Here is a 13,985-nt window from a genome sequence, read left to right as displayed (position 1 = left end):
TCAAGAGGACTATGTATGGATCTTGTGTGATGTACATGCCTTGTATTCCAACATACATCACAAATTGGCCCTTCAAGCTATATCCAAATATTTGTCTGGTAATTTATATATTTCTGATATAGAGAGAGAATTTATTTTACAGTTGATTGCTTTTATACGACAACACAATTATTTTGTTTTTCAAGATGACTTTTATCTGCAATTGAAGGGAACTGCCATGGGGACCAGGTTCGCCCAGAGTTTTGCCAATTTATTTATGGGCGTATTTGAAGATCTTTATATATATGGATCTGAATTCCAGGCAAACCTGGTCTTCTATGGCAAATATATTGATGACCTGTTGTTTTTATGGAAGGGGGATATCAATTCTGCCCATTTCTTTATTGTACACTTGAACTCTAATGACATGGGGTTAACTTTCTCCAGTAACATTGAGAAACATTCTATAGTATTTTTGGACTTGTGTCTGTCCTTTTCTCCAGTTAACAAAATAACTACTACTCATTTTAAGACTGTAGATTGTAACAGTTATTTAAATTATAAAAGTAACCATTATAGTTTGTGGAAAAACAATATACCGTACAGACAATTTAAGAGGATACGTAGGAACTGCAGCTTATTAGTTGACTACTAAAAACAAAGTATTGTCTTGAAAAAACGCTTTCAAGAAAAGTGATACCCTCAACATATTATTAATGCTGGATATGAGCTTGCAAGGGCTGATGATCGAAGGTCCTACTTTGGATCAAGAACTAAGAATAATACCAAGACTAATTTTCAAGCAAATTCTACATTCATTACGCAATACAGTGTGAACCATATGAGGATTAAAAGCATAATAAAAAAACATTGGGGCCTTCTATGTAGGGATCCCATATTAGGGAAATTATTAGACCCTGAGCCCAGGTGTGTATTTATACGAGCCCCTATGCTGAAAAACTACCTGGCTCTGAGTAATGTTGTTGTCCACAAAAATAAATGTATAAATATTAGTAAGAAACCAGTGACGAAACCTAATAACCCTACACTAGCACATAAAAAAATATATGGCAGCAAAAGGGGTTGCAAAATGTTTTTTAAAAAATTGTAATATGTGTAAATACATTAACCCTGGTTGTAAGGTATTTTTTCCCACACCACCAAAAAAACTGTGAACTTGCAATTTTTGTGGGATCCAATATGTGGGTCGCATTTGTAGGATTGTGAGGAACAGATGGAATGAACACTATAGAAATATGAGGAACAACCTCAAAAATCATAGTGTCCTTAAACACTGCAATGTAAATCACAATGGGTCCCTTGACACCTTCACAATTTGTCCTTTGGAAACTATTCCCTCTTCTTATCTATATAATAGATACAATAGATTGAGACAAAGGGAAACATATTGGATTTATAAATTGAAAACTTTGTTTCTCTTTGGACTCAATATGAATATCGATTTGGCCGCTTTTTAAGTTACTTTATATGATTTATGAATTTATTTAACTATATAAAATCACTGATATTTGTATCACTATAAGCGTAGGTATAGTACCTTGTGATCATATTATGGCATATTAGGTTTTTTTAGTTCCAATATATACTGCACACAGATTAATATCCATTTACACATTGTTGCCGTTTTTGTATCTGAATAGACTATTTTTTTTCCTTTCACTATGTTACTAATTATTTAGGGCACCTATACATACCTAATATTTTATATATCTGTGTTTACAATCACCTTTTAATATAATATAGTTTGATCACATGACTATGAAAGGGCATACCGTATATCATATATTTATTATGTATATACTTTTACCCCTCTCATGTTATACAATATCATTATGACACTTCACATATAATTTTATTATTGTATCTCACATCATTATTACTTTTTGTGTTGATTTGTCCTTAATACTTTTCAATATTTAAGCATTTTAGCCATATCCGAGTCCCTGATATCTATGCTATATCATTATCGCCATCAACAGCTTATAACTGTAAACGAGTTGTTTTGATTCACTGTTGGGTTTTTGATCTTTGGTCTTCAGCCACTCTAGCTTCATGCTCGATGCTTATTAAATGTTTATCTAGTCATAAACAATATTTGTAGGATCTATTGTGTAGCCTGTGTTTTTTTTTTTTGCCTCTATTGCTTTTGTCTTTCATCGTCACTATGGTGACTGAGGTGTGTACTATTTACCCTATCATGGGCAGTGCAGTTGGCTTCCTATACGGATAGGCTCGTTGTTCTATTGGGATAAATAACGTCACTTTCCAGCTGTAGCGTCTCCCCTTCCCCTGATATTATTTTACCATCGATCAGGCCGTCTAGAATTCCTTTGGGATTACTTTCTGCAGTTTTTGTCCACCTTTTATCGCCACATACTATGTTGAATGTTTTATAGTGTGTATAGACATTATAGCTAACACTTAAGGTTTCGATCTGATTCATGACGTTATTGACTCTGCCCCCTCCCCCCTCCTTATTTTCCCTTCACCACTGTTAAGTTCCTACATTAGTTTTATTATTCCGTTGTATCTGGAGAGTGTTATGGCTGATTATCTGGGAGATTTTCCCATTGTTACTGGAGGAATATATATGAGTTTATAACATCTTTACGTATACTATTATTGTTATTATGTATAATATATGTCACCCAGTGGGTGTGTAATCATTCTGATTGTTGATTGGTTGCTGTTAGGTATAAGTGTAGCAGCTGTGAGACTGTTTGTATAGCCTGAGGAAATGGTGCTGTGCCACTGAGAAATGTGTTGCTGTTGTTTTAAAGCTTTTTATTAAACTTTTACACCTATATCATCTCGCTGCTGCATCTTATTTCTCCTTGGATTGTTGACTGGCTGCTGGGTGCCCTCTGTGGCTTCAAGTGGAAATCTCTTGACTCCCTTCATGGTGGGACGAGGATTACCCTTGGTTCAGTTGTGCCTGAGAGTCTGCCGGACGACTTTTTGGATCCGACTTGCCTATATAGCACAAATGTGCCTATCTTCATGTGAGTAGGATTGACTCCTTTTTCTACACTACTGTTTGGTGTGACCAGCTGATTTGCACTATGTGGCGCCCTCTATCTTTTGTATTCTAGAGTGTATATATTTGGACTGTTAATATTTTCTACTCTGTGTTATATCCCTTACCTGATTAAATTATTACTATGGAATCCGCCTCATATGGAGTACAGATATAGTGGCGTCTGGTGAAATGGACTACCAAGATGGCCGCTGTTAAAGAAAACTACCAAAATAGCATTGCCTTCTATATACGCATCATGGTGAGGGATTATAGAAACCAGAAGTGACGTATAGTAATATGTCATGCAGTGAAAAAGGAGATGGCTGGACAGTGAGAGGAAGGCAAAAAAAATGAATAACCAATGAAGTCAGGAAACTAAATAACCAATGATGGCAAAGAAACAGGGTTTAAAAACTTGGCAAAAGGGGAGAATAATTTATATCTTAGAAAAAGTGTAAGCGAAACACGTGTCAGATATATTTATTGGAACTCAGTAACAAGCACTGTGAATGGACATTGGGTATTGATGAGGTGTTTTGGATCTTTACAATTGAGGTTTATATGACTCTATTATACCCTATGTATGTCCACTGATATGCCCGTGTTGTCTGTTCTATGTGTGTTTTTAATAATAAATGTTTTTAACGGATGACGAGTGTGTTGCTGGTTATGTGCCTAACATAAAACTGCTGTATGTGTTTAAGCTTTACACGAAAGCTCTAAACCACGTGAGTAATACTCTGTGAAGTTGTTTGGAATAACTAAGGAGATAAACTGAATTGCACTATTTTGTATTTCTTTCGCTCTTATTTTTCCTGAGGTGAAGCTGTGGATTAGGATGGAAAGATGACAACTGGCTTTATGAAATCAGACATTGTATCCACCTTTTAAAAATATAATCTTTGTCACATATTATATTGGTATACTTTTATATATACTTTTGTGTCATATATTATATTAGTATATTTTTTCTTGTGATTTATACTTTTTCATTATTTTTATAGTAAATATTTTAAGTTTAAAGGCAAAATTGAGGATATTATATAGATACTTGTTATAAGAGAGAAAGCAAATTTCCACAATTTTTTTTTATTGGCAAAATTTAAAATTTAACAAATGAACGAGCCATTCAGAAACTTGATTTGGTTGCGGCCTTGTTTTCAGTTTGTATTTTTGTGGAGAAATTCTGCTGCAATGAGACTTCCATTTTAAATTGTCTAATTTTTCTGACTGTTGCTTTGCTTTCCTTTGAATTTGAATTATTTTGTAGATGAATATTATAGTGCACCGACCACTAGTGCAAATCAATGAAAGCACCACATACTGTCTCTATCACAACTACTCAGCTCTGCCGTTGTATCTAAAAAAACAGCCGTAGACCATACATAATTGAAAAAGAGTGGCTGAGTTCCATTCAAATTTTATATCAAGTTCAAAAAATATTATTGTTCTTTTTGATGTTTTTTTCAAGCATTTACAAATATAAAAACCTATTCTTAGCTCAAATGCCGTACAAAAAAGGCAATGGGCATGAATTAGTTGTAGGTTACCTATCCCTTATCAAGCCCATTCATTAAGACATTCACCCCTAGTAGGGATGGGCGAATGTGTTTATATTCGAATTCGAATGTTAGAATGAATGTTATTGTAAAATTTCGATTTATATAATAGAATGTTTATAAGAATGAATATTCTTAAAAATTCTGTTATCAAATGTTATTTACAGTCTTCGAATGTCACTTTCGAATTCAAATGTGACATTCGAATGTGACATTCGAATATTACATTTATAAAACACAGTTGTAGACTAGAAAAACTATTTAGAATTTGAATGTGACATTCAAATTCGAATGTAGCATTCAAATTTGAATATTACATTTATTAAACACCGTTGTAGACTAGAAATACTATTTTGAATGTTATATTTCGAAATTGAATGAATACATAGCTAAACATTCTATTATTCAAACAAATATTTTCGAATTTTATTGAAAAATTCGAAAACTAAAATTTGAAAATAGAATATTAGAATGTTATATAAGCATTCGAAATTTCGATTCAAATGAACGAATGTATCCAAATTCGTTTTTTAAATTTAGAATTTTTAGAAACATTCGCCCATCTCACCCCTGAGTATGACTTGTCATCACTAAGGATGGGCGAATGTGTCAAATATCCACGTTCGAAATTTCAAATGTAACATTCTATTTAAAAAATACTATTCATAAGTTCATGTGGTAGGGAATTTAGCAAATTGATAAATAATAGGTAAAAATATATTTAATAAAAGTCTTCTATTTTAAATATTGGATAATTTGAATATTAAATTTAAAGAGAGCAGTAGAGACACTATTTCAATATATTGATTCAAATTTTTCTAATTTAAATATTACATTTAAAATGACCATTACAAATACTATTACATTAAACAAATTTTAGAATGTTATATAAACATTTGAAATTCAAAACTAACAAATGTGTTCAAATTAATTTCATTTTTTTAATGTTGCAAAACATTCATCCATCCCTGGTCATCTCAGGTAAAATTCAGAGAAATTCAAAAATGATGTTTAGCAAACATCAATATGAATATAAGACAAGCTATTAATATTATGTTTTTGGGTTTTTTAAGTTACCATATGTAGGCAAAACCTACATTTAATTGTGGAAAACAATGTTGTCTGGTAGACAAGAAAAAAGATATAGGAATGTCTTGACAAAAAAAAAAAAAACTATAAAAATGGAATAACCTCATAATTGCTATGATAACATTCTGTTGTACTTGCTGGAGTAGGTTTTGAAGTGTAAAGGTCATAGTATCTTTAAAAGGAGGTGAGATTGATTTACACTATATCAATTTTGTTTTTTCAAATCATTGAAATTCAACCTGCTTATATTTTAAACAAATTAGCGTTGCTGACACATTCCACACGTCCAAAGCAACCCAGGTGTAATGTAAAGTGCATTATAAAAAAAAAAAAATCTGTTGTGCTCTTTGAAGTTCATTGATTTTGCATGTTGAACATAATTGCTCTGGATCTAAGAGACTAATGTTCACTCAAAGAGTGTCTCTCTTAAAAACTGACAATTACAGCACTTTTTCTTGAGACTAAAACTTTATTTAAAACTTTGGATCTATCCATTTTTATTATCTTTTTTTTATTTTTGTATTGAAGGGACATTGAAGTATAATAGATTAAATTCAGCCTAAACTGCAATACATTTTATTTATATATATATATATACACTGTATATATATATATATATATATATATATATATATATATATATATATATATATATATATATATATATATACCCTGAAAATGTACACAACTTGCTGTTCTTGGACTGTGGCCACATATTCCTAAACCACTACACAAATGTAAATATTTGTAGAAACTAGAGGGAGAGGGTATTTACCTCTGTGATTGTTGACACTTTATTTTTAACTATTTTATTGATAGGAAATAAAATGTATGGATCAAAAGGAAAAAAATATATAATTTATTGAAATAAGATTATTCTATTAGTATTTCTCGGAACAAACTACCAGAAAGGTTCTCTCTCTCTCTCTTAGAAGATCAGGGTACTGACAGGGATAAAAAAGGATAGTAGGGCAAGACTTTGTTTAACAAACAATGGTTTGTCATTTGACATTTGGTCATTGTGGTACCTTTTCTCACGTGCAGGCACCCAGACACCATCAGATAGATGCTGATCTCAATGTCCATATCACATAATGGAGGCATCAAAATCTTAATAGTCACAAGTATGAGCTCACTGGGACACAGTCTGAGAGTGTCCACTTTCCTGGGGTTGCTCTGTGAGGCTATATCTGATTATACATATTATAAAGGTTGTAGTCTAGTGTTATTTTCTACTTATAATGGATTTGGCCTAATTTTAGTTTATACTTCATTGCTGTGATCTAGTGTTATTTTATACTTATAAAGGGTGTGGTCTAGTGTTACTTTATACTTATAAGGGGTGTGGTCTAGTGTTAGTTTATACTTATCAGTGCTGTGATCTAGTGTTCTTTTCTACTTATAATAGATGTGGACTAGTTTTAGTTTATACTTATAAGGGGCATGGTCTAGCTTTAATTTATATTTATCAGTGCTGTAGTCTAGAGTTATTTTATACTTATATTTTATTATTATTATTGTCGGTTATTTGTAGAGCTCCAACAGATTCCGCAGCGCTATAAACAAAGGGGGAGTACAACAAAACAATTATAGGGTAGAGGGCCCTGCCAAGAGTTGCACTGTTGTAGTCAGCTCTTAAGAAGGTGATCTACAAACAGCTGGACTTTTAGGCTTACATGCTAAGAGGGTTCAGGGGATTGCAGTGGAGGAGAGGAACTGGTATTAGGAAAGGTTAGCGTAGGTTGTATGCGTCCCTGAACAGTAGAGTCTTTAGGAAGCACTTGAAGCTTTTAAAACTAGAAGAGAGTCTTGTGGAGCGAGGCAGAGAGTTCCACAAGATGGGAGCCAGTCTGGAGAAGTCCTGTAAACGGGAGTGTGATGAGGTGACAGAGGAGGAGAGTAGGTGGTCATGAGCAGAGCGAAGGGGACGGGAGGGAGAGTATCTGGAGACAAGGTCTGAGATGTAGGGGGGAGCAGTGCTGTTGAGTGCTTTGTATGTAAGAGTGAGAGTTTTGTGTTTGATCCTAGAGGCAAGAGGAAGCCAGTGAAGGAATTGGCAGAGAGGCGCAGCACATGAAGAGCGACGTGTAAGGAAGATGAGTCTGGCAGAGGCGTTCATTATGGATTGTAAAGGAGCTAGGCGGCAGGTGGGGAGACCAGAGAGGACAGAGTTGCAGTAATCAAGGCGGGAAAGAATGAGAGAGTGGATTAAAATCTTAGTTGTGTCTTGTGTAAGGAAGTGTCTAATTTTAGAGATGTTTTTAAGGTGGAAGCGGCAGGCTGTAGCCAAGGACTGAATGTGAGGAGTGAAGGAAAGATCTGAGTCAAATGTGACCCTGAGACATCGGGCATGCGGGGTAGGGGTAATGATGGAGTTGTCGACAGTTATAGAGATATTGGGGGTGGAGATTTTGGAAGAAGGGGGGAAAATGAGGAGCTCAGTTTTGGAGAGATTTAGCTTGAGGTAGTGAGAGGACATCCAGGAAGAGATGTGAGAAAGACAGTTAGTGACACGGGTTAGCAAGGAAGGAGATAGTTCTGGTGCAGAGAAGTAGATTTGGGTGTCATCGGCATACAAATTATATTGGAAACCGTGGGACTTAATAAGGGAACCTAGTGATGACGTATAGATTGAGAAGAGAAGGGGACCGAGGACAGAGCCTTGCAGTACTTCGACAGAAAGTGGTGACGGGGCAGAGGAGGCCCCAGAGAAGGCTACACTGAAGGTACGGTTTGACAGGTAGGAAGAGAGCCACGAAAGGGCTGTTTCACAGATGCCGGATTGGAGGGTTTGGAGCAAAAGAGGGTGGTCAACAGTGTCAAAGGCTGTGGACAGATCAAGGAGGATAAGCAGAGAGAAGTGGCCTCTTGATTTAGCTGTAAGTAGGTCGTTGGTGACCTTAACAATAGCTGTCTCTGTGGAGTGATAGGGACGAAATCCAGATTGCAGCGGGTCAAGAAGGGAGTTTAACGTAAGGAAATGGGATAGGCGTGCATATAAAAGTTTTTCGAGAAGCTTTGAAGCAAGAGGGAGGAGGGAAATAGGGCGGTAGTTGGATGGGGAGGTAGGATCAAGGGAAGGTTTTTTGAGGATAGGTGTGACCAGTGCATGTTTCATCGATGAGGGAAATGTACCAGTGCTGAGGGAGAGGTTGAAAATGTGGGTTAGTATAGGGGTAAGGGTAGCAGAGAGAGAGGGGAGCAGCTGTGAGGGGATAGGGTCAAGGGGACAGGTAGTGAGGTGAGAGCACAGTATAAGTGCTGAAACTTCGTCCTCAGTAACAGGGGAGAATGAACTAAGTTTCAGGTTATGAGGGTTGTGGTTGAGTGAGAGTATTTGAGGGGGGGAGAGAATGGAATTGTGTTGAGAGCTGATTTCATGTCTGATGGAATCAATTTTGTTAATGAAGTGACTGTCAAAGTCTTGAGCTGACAGAGAAGTTGTATTAGGAAGTGGGGGAGGGCGGAGGAGAGTATTGAAAGTGGAGAACAGACGTTTTGGGTTTGAAGAAAGATTAGAGATAAGAGTAGAGAAGTAGTGTTGCTTGTGGAGATTAAGGGCAGAGTAGTAGGAGTTCAAGATGAATTTGTAATGAAGAAAATCAGCTGAACTCCGTGATTTTCTCCAATGCCGTTCAGCAGTACGGGAACATCTGCGCAGGTACCGTGTCAGAGGAGTATGCCAGGGCTGGGGATGAGTGTGTGATTTCCTAGCAGTGGTAAGAGGGGCGAAATTGTCAAGGACGGATATAAGGGTGGAATTATAGTGGCAGATAGATTGTTCAGGGCAGGAAAAGGAGGAGAAGGATGAGAGGAGCGGTTGAAGGGAATTAGCAAGTTGTTGCTGATCTAAAGACCTAATGCTTCTGTGAAGTTTGGTGTGAGGAGTAGAAGGTGGTAGATTTGTAGGAAGGTTAAAATGGGGAGAGAGTAAGCGCTAAAAAGCTTAAAAGGCTAGTAAAAAGTACATTTTAATACATATAAGAATTTACAAATGGCAATCAGACGCATGGATCCATGTCTGACTTAACAAAAAAATATATAATAAACAAATCTAAAAATATCTAAAAATATCCAATGGAGTAAAGCATGTGACGCTGACTTAGTGAGCCAGTGATGGGTGACTCCCTTTGCTGGTTATAGGGTAGAATGAAGACTTCGCCTTCAGATCAGTATGCGTAAATCTGTTATCTATATTGCTACTTAGAAGTATCAATGGGAGATTTTAGGAAATGCCTTTTTAGGGTTAATTTCCTTACCAGCTCCTTTGCGCTTATGAAGGTTTGAAACTTGTCCATTTTCTTAGATGGAGCAAAGCTCAGTCCATATGAGAGTACCTCTTTCTCTTTTTCTGTCAGAACTGTGGAGCTTAAGTTAAACAGTCCTTTCGTCGTTTTGACAGTATTAACACTTCTGGGGTCGCTACTCTTTGGGCTTCGTGTTATGATCTGTTCAGGCTTCTGTTTCCTTGACCTGCTGCCCCCTCTGGACCCTCTAGAGGTCTTTTTTTGTTTACGGAACAGGATTGTTCTTCCATGTCCAGGTTCTTTCTCTTTAATGTTGATTTGTTTTTCTCTTTTTCCCTTGGTGGAAGGGGGCTTTCCCCTAAAAAAACCTCGCCTGTTTCTTGGCCCTTTTCTTGTATTGTAACACTCCTATGTTGTTGTGTGGTGTGTTTTTGTTGGCCCACCTTCACATTGGAGTATTGCTGGTTGTTCCTCCATTGTGATTCTTTGGATATATTTTGGTTGTAGGGAGGGTCGTCTTTCCAACTTTGTTTTCTGTGTCCGTTATACATGTAATCATTGTGTTCTCTATGGCCTGTATGGGCATAAGGTCTCTCATCAAACCTCGAATGATTTTTCCTTTGGTCCATGAAGAATGGACTCTTTCCATAGTTGTCCCCTAGTGGAAACGGTGATCTTCTATCATCACGATAATGGTGCTGCCGTCTGTGATAATGAGTTTGTGGACGGAAGTGGCCATAGTATGGCCTAGTATTTCCAAACCTGGGTTCATGTTCCCAATTTGTTTGGTCCTGGTTTCTTCTGTTGTCATAGCGTGGTCTCCTTTTGGGGTAGTTGTAGTTGTTAAAATCTCTCGGGTATTGTTGGTCCTCCCGGTGTGCATTATACACATAGCTTCTGTTGTATGGAGAATCTCTTGTGTGAGAATAGTAGCTGTTGTTTGGCCTGACAGGGGACCGGAAGTACGGTCTTCGTCTTCCATAACTCTCATTCCCTGTTTTGGAATGGTATCCCTGTTTTTTCTTTTTTCTATAGTTCACCTCTGTCCAGTTGTCTCTTACATCTTCCGTTCTCTCTTCACTGTCTTGTTCTGTTGTGTCTTGCGGACAGTTCCCCCTTTCCTCATACGGTGGGTCGGTCTCTCGTGTGTTGTCCATATCTACCGATTTTTTGGCATCCAATTCTCTATTTAGTTTCTTCATCTTTTTCTGGATTACGTCCTCTCTCGTTTTCGTGACTCGTTTTATTAGAGTTTCTCTTCTTTCGGTTATTTCTTTAGATTCTGGTTCTGTGCTGTCCAGATTAGTTAGTAGTACCTCATCATCTTTAATCTCATCATCTAGTTTTAAGATTAGGGATGACTTAAATTCGATGATGAGTCTCATTAGTTGTCTTGAAGTTTCCAATAGGATATTCATCCATTTTTCTGCAAAATCTGGATCAGCTAACTGAAATGAACACTCTTTTCTAATAATCAAGCCTTTAGGAATGATGTCCAGTTCTAAACATTTGTTTAGAAATGAGATTTCGGCTTTATACTTAACTTCAGAAATAAGAAGTTTTTCTAAGTTTCTGAAAATAGATTGAATGTCTAATCTGTCTGGATCATTGTCATGATCATCTAACGGTGTGGTTATACTTAGGGTAATATCCCTTCTGAGTGTTGACAACAGATCCATATTGGTGTATGGGAATAAGACGGGCTATAGCCTATATTTGGGAAATTCCTGTGCAGTACTTTGTAGAATGCTGCACTAATATCAGGGGTCTTGGTGTGTGGCTGCTCGGGACCTACTAGGAAAGACCAATCTATAAGAACAGGAGAAGAAGGATTTGTTTTCACTAGATCTTTAGTGCTTTTTAATATTATCACTGATTTTCTATTTTTGTCTTTTGATATTTTTGTCTTTTGATTTTTGTCTTTTGATTTTTGACCTTTGTTTATCATTTGAATTCAAGTTTTCCACGTGGATTTTTTCACAAGTTATTTTTATTTTTATTTTTATACACCTCACGGATTTACAATTTTTTAATTTAGCAGCTGAACCACAATAATTTGACCCACTCAACGTTTACATTCTACTATTATTGACTTCACGTTATATTTCTACACGTCACTTTGGAGGAAACACTACTGGATTCACTTACATATAACCGGTTGAACATTTGAACATTTTTTATGTACGCCAATTTTTGTGAACACTATTTTTTGTGAATGCTATTTTTTTTTTTTTGAGAATGCTATTTTTCTTTGTTGACAGCTATTGTGTGCACTCAATCACTCACTTAGGTTGTTTATATTATTGAATGTACATGTCCTTCTAACTCCTCATCACTGGCTCACTAAGTCAGCGTCACATGCTTTACTCCATTGGATATTTTTAGATATTTTTAGATTTGTTTATTATATATTTTTTTGTTAAGTCAGACATGGATCCATGCGTCTGATTGCCATTTGTAAATTCTTATATGTATTAAAATGTACTTTTTACTAGCCTTTTAAGCTTTTTAGCGCTTACTCTCTCCCCATTTTAACTTTTATATTGTTAGCCTACTAGGAGGCTATATAGTTAGTAAGCTTAAGGCCCTGGGTGTAGCGCTCGGTCCACTTCTCCTGTTCTTATAGATTTGTAGGAAGGGATGATATGTTGCAGGTAAGGAGATGGTGGTCAGAAAGAGGAAAAGGGGAGTTTGAGAAGTTTGAGAGAGTGCATCGATAGCTAAAGATCAGGTCAAGGGAGTGACCATCTTTGTGAGTGGGAGAATCAGTCCATTGTGACAGACCGAAAGAGCAAGTGAGTTGCAGAAGTTGTTTAGCAGATGAGGCAGTGGGATTGTTAAGGGGGATGTTGAAGTCGCCAAGAATGAGGGCAGGGGTGTCTGAGGAAAGGAAATAAGGAAGCCAGGCAGCAAAGTGATCTAAAAATTGAGTTGGGGAGCCAGGGGGGCGGTATATGACTGCAACACGTATAGAGAGGGGAGAGAATAACCGAATCATGTGTGCTTCAAATGAAGAAAATGTGAGTGAAGAGAAGGGCTGTATTTGTTGGAAGGTGCAACGAGAGGAAAGTAAAATACCGACACTACCTCCTTGTCTATTGCCAGACCTAGGAGTGTGGCTGAAATGGAGACCCCCATGTGACAGTGCAGCAGTATATGCTGTGTCTGAGGTAGAGAGCCAGGTTTCTGTAAGAGCCAGAAGGTTAAGAGAGTGGGAGATAAAGAGATCATGGATAGAAGTTAGCTTGTTACAAACAGAGCGAGAGTTCCAGAGTGCACAAGTGAAGGGGGAGGGGTTTTTAGATGTAAGAGGAATGCGATTAAGGTTACCAGAGTTTAGTTTATGAAGTCTATTGAAAGGCACACAAGGATGTGAAAGGTTAGGAGGTTGTGAGGGACCAGGATTAGGGGAGATGTCGCCAGCAGCTAGTATGAGCAAGAGGGAGAGTGACATGAGATGAGAAGCAGATTTGCAGTAATGAGACTGTTGTTTAACTGAAGTGCAGGGGGGAGAGAGAGTATTTAGGAATAAGTAGAGTTCATGAGTACAAAAGGTGAGTATAGGAGAGATGGGCTAATGAACAGTGCAGGTGGAGATGGAGAAGGAGTAAGAGAGTAATGTAGTTTGTTGTAGAGACAAGAGGTAGAAAAAAGGAGTATGAAGATATTGAGCATTATTCTGAAAGTGGGAACCAAGTATACACATAAGACACAGTGTTACAGCAGCACTTGCAAAAGGATACAATGATATACATAAAACATAGTAATACAAGAGTACTTGCCTTGTGTCTTGCCCCTTGCCAAATCCTTGTTCAATTCTTGTATAATTCTTAAAAATTAATGCCTCACTTATAAAATGTTCACTTAATTCTTGTATAATTCTTAAAAATTAATGCCTCACTTATAAAATGTTCACTTAATTCTTGTATAATTCTTAAAAATGAATGCCTCACTTATAAAATGTTCACTTAATTCTTGTATAATTCTTAAAAATTAATGCCTCACTTATAAAATGTTCACTTAATTCTTGTATAATTCTTAAAAATTAATGCCTCACTTATAAAATGTTCA

This window comes from Bombina bombina, chromosome 7, assembly GCF_027579735.1.
Source record: "Bombina bombina isolate aBomBom1 chromosome 7, aBomBom1.pri, whole genome shotgun sequence".
In the NCBI taxonomy this organism is placed as follows: Eukaryota; Metazoa; Chordata; class Amphibia; order Anura; family Bombinatoridae; genus Bombina; species Bombina bombina.
This window is presented reverse-complemented; position numbering follows the sequence as displayed.